The sequence below is a fragment of the Myotis davidii genome, unplaced genomic scaffold (genome assembly GCF_000327345.1).
Source record: "Myotis davidii unplaced genomic scaffold, ASM32734v1 scaffold902, whole genome shotgun sequence".
NCBI classification, from domain to species: Eukaryota; Metazoa; Chordata; class Mammalia; order Chiroptera; family Vespertilionidae; genus Myotis; species Myotis davidii.
In genome coordinates this window covers 318,219-321,759 of record NW_006293951.1, presented here as the reverse complement: position 1 = coordinate 321,759, position 3,541 = coordinate 318,219, and positions in this window count along the sequence as shown.

Below are 3,541 nucleotides of genomic sequence, written 5' to 3'. Positions count from 1 at the left end.
AAAGAGTTCTGTTAAATAGATAAATAGTTGGAGGGGGAGTGAGGGAGCCTAGACATTGTAGGCATAGAGACCTGCGTTCATATCTTTAGTCCTTACTTGACAACATGCTTTATTTGGCCAGTTAATATCAATGATTACTTGATTTCAAGTCTTATTATAAACCTATGGTAATCAAGAGAGTATGGCAATGGTGTAGAGACAGATAATAAAACAGCATAATAGCATAGAGTTCAGAAATAGTCATCAGTTCTCTCTTCTGTAAAAGAAGGTTAATAATGCTGTATCAGTATTTAATGGTTTCAATTCTGAGTAACAGAAACTCCACACTCAAAATGTTCTAATACACTACAGAAATGTATTATTGAATAAACCTGAACGTCCAGAGGTGGTCATCAGGAATGGTATGCTTCGTCTTTGAAAAATGGTATCGGTCCTAACTGGTTTGGCTCAGTGGACTGAAGCATCTCAGGTTCAATTTTGGTCAAGGGCAGGCTCAATCCTCGCCCCAATCTGAGTGCTTGCAGGACGCAACCTCTCTGTAAAAAATCAAGAAAATATATTTTTTAAAAAAAGAAATAGATCCACATATAGATCTATTTCTATATGTGGCAACTGAATAGAGAAAGGATAGTGTTTTCAATAAATGATACTGGAACATTCGTTTATCCACATGAAAAAAATATATTCTTTATATATGAGAAAATTTAAAACATTGACTTTTGAAAAAAGATCTTTGGATTTTTTTTTCCACAAGCAGTTAAACTCAGATCCTGACTGATTCAGAAGTTGTACCTGAATAGTTACACTAAGCCATTAAAAATTAAAAATTGAATAGTTTATTATTATTATATTCATAAGAGTTGTGTGTCCTACGAAATGGGACATATATACTTTATAAGCAGGATTCCTTCCATATCAGAAGTAGCCAGAAAATAATGTATATGTCTTAAATGCTCACAAACTATGAAACCTAATCATGTGATATAAGCAACCAGGACATAAGATTTCTATGAGTAAGCAGAAGATTCAGAGATCTGTAAGTTGACCCCAATGATGTGATTTACATAAGCTGTAAATTGCTTTGCTATAGGGGTACAAGTCGTCAGTCATTCACTGCATAAAGACTATTGGGTCAATGACAAACTGCATATAGGATGGTGGCCCCATAAGATCATAATGGAGCTGAAAAGTTCCTGTCACCTCATGACATTGCAACCATTGCAACATCCTAGGGCAACTCGTTTTGTGAGTGTTTGTGGGAATGCTGATGTAAACAAACCTACTTAAAGTACAGCATATCCAATTATGTGCAGTATATAATACTTGATAAAGATAATAAACAACAATATTACTGGTTTGTATATTTACTATACTTTTTATGATTATTTTATTTATTTTACTTATTTTAATCTTTATTGTTAAAGTGTTACATATGTTCCCTTTTTTCTCCCATTGACTCCTTATAGCCCTCTCCCACCCCCCACCTAGGCCTCCACCCCCCTGCTGTCTGTGTCCAGGGGTTATGCATATATGCATACAAGTTCGTTGGTTGATTTCTTCCCACTTTATCATTATTTTAGAGAGCGCTCTTTCTACATTTAGATAAAAAGAGTTTGCTGTAAAACAGTATGCCCATGTTATGCCCATAGCAGCCTCATACATCCCATATTTACATTTAAATGGTGGTTCTCTTAATTGCATCATTTTCTCTTGCGCTTGATTTAATCTCTTGTTTGTACAGTAACATGCTGTACATACTTGTAGCCTAGGAGCAATAGTCTACCATAAAGCCTAGGAGTGTAGTAGGCTAGACCACCTAGGTTTGTGTAAGTCCTCTATGAAGTTCTCACAATGACGAAATTGCCTAAGGATGCATTTCTCAGAATGTATTCCAGTCCAGTAAGTGGTGCGTGACGGTAATGCTAAATCTGTCCTATCAGTTACTAAGAATCCAGTCAACATCAGAGCCCAAAGCTCTGGTTGTGAAACCAACCAATAATGAAGTAATGCTGAAATGTGATTGGGATGACATAGCAATTATTTTCTTATCAAGTAACAATCTCTTAACTATTAGAAGATTTAGGTTTAAGTGCAGAAATGTTAAAGAAAATCAGAATCACTAAACTAACATTTCAATGTTATGAAATTTGAACATATTTGGAATATCCTTGTAATGAAAAAAAAATGGCCTTTTATAGGAACATATGTAAAGCGTTAATTCTAATTTAAAATTAGCTTAGTGATTAATACAGACTTCTGATTTTAAAGCAAGCCCTTATTAAATGTCTATATTGAAACATTTAAAAGAACTTAAGAATCAAAGTATTTTGGGAAAAATATCCTCGAGTGAGGATTAACAACAATCCAGTAGGCTTTATTTTGCTTTTTGGATCCAAATTGTAAACTCAATTATGTGACTCTGTCTGAAGTTGTAAGCACAGTAATATTATGACTCTGCTTTTTAAAATTGAGTGAATATATCATGTCAAAACCAAGCAAAATACCCAGCTGAAACAATTTGCTTATATTTTGTAGTTGGCTAATGAAGTTATTTAGAAAAGTTAATAAATTTGTGTCTCCATATACTATCCTCTTGACTCAGAAGAACCAAATCTTTTAATTTGATAATACCAATTGTGTAACTCATTGTCCATGTAAGTTAATGCCATTAACAAACAGCCAGTTGTACTTGCAATGAAAAATAAGATCATTTAAACTAACTTAATGCAAAAAAATATTTCAGCAAGAGTGGCCAACCTCACTGTTTCCAAAAGAACACAATTGTAATTTCCCTCCAGATTCTCTATCATAAGTTTTAGAATGTATATCATGGAATACTTTAATATATTTCAAATACACTAAATGACACTTGAGTGATGTTGAACGTGCTTTCATATCGGATTTTCATGATAACAGTCAGTAAGTGAGGGACATAGAATCTTCATGGTGGAGGTAGGAGCGTTCACTACTTCCTTCCTGTGATTTTTACAAAATGTGTCTTCATGAGTGCAGTAAGAAAATAATAATAAAATAAAATAAATCCAGATTGGAAGCTGTCTTTCTTCACAGATGATGTTAGTCTCCAAAACATATCTAATGTACTCTACAAAAGAGTTACTAGAACTAATTGAGTTTAGTAAGGTTATAATATATATTATCATTAACAAAAATCAATTATGTGTGTATATATATATATATATTTAACTTTATCTTTATTGTTGAAAGTATTAGAGATGTCCCCTTTATTTCCATCTATTGACCCCCTCTACTTCCCTCCCACCCCCTCCCCAAGCCTTCACCACACTATTGTCTCTGTCCCTGGGCTATGCATATCCTATATAATAAAAGCCTAATCACCTTCCTTTATCCAGTTCCCCCATATACACTGTTCTGTCTTTTAATATATTGACCCTACTCAACTCATAGAGGTAGAAAATCTAATTAAAGTAGAAAAAATGGAACTCAGAATGAAGTCTGTTTCAGAAACAGGATCATGGAGAGGAGAAATGATAAGGTGGGTTTTCCTGAAAAGTGAACCCAA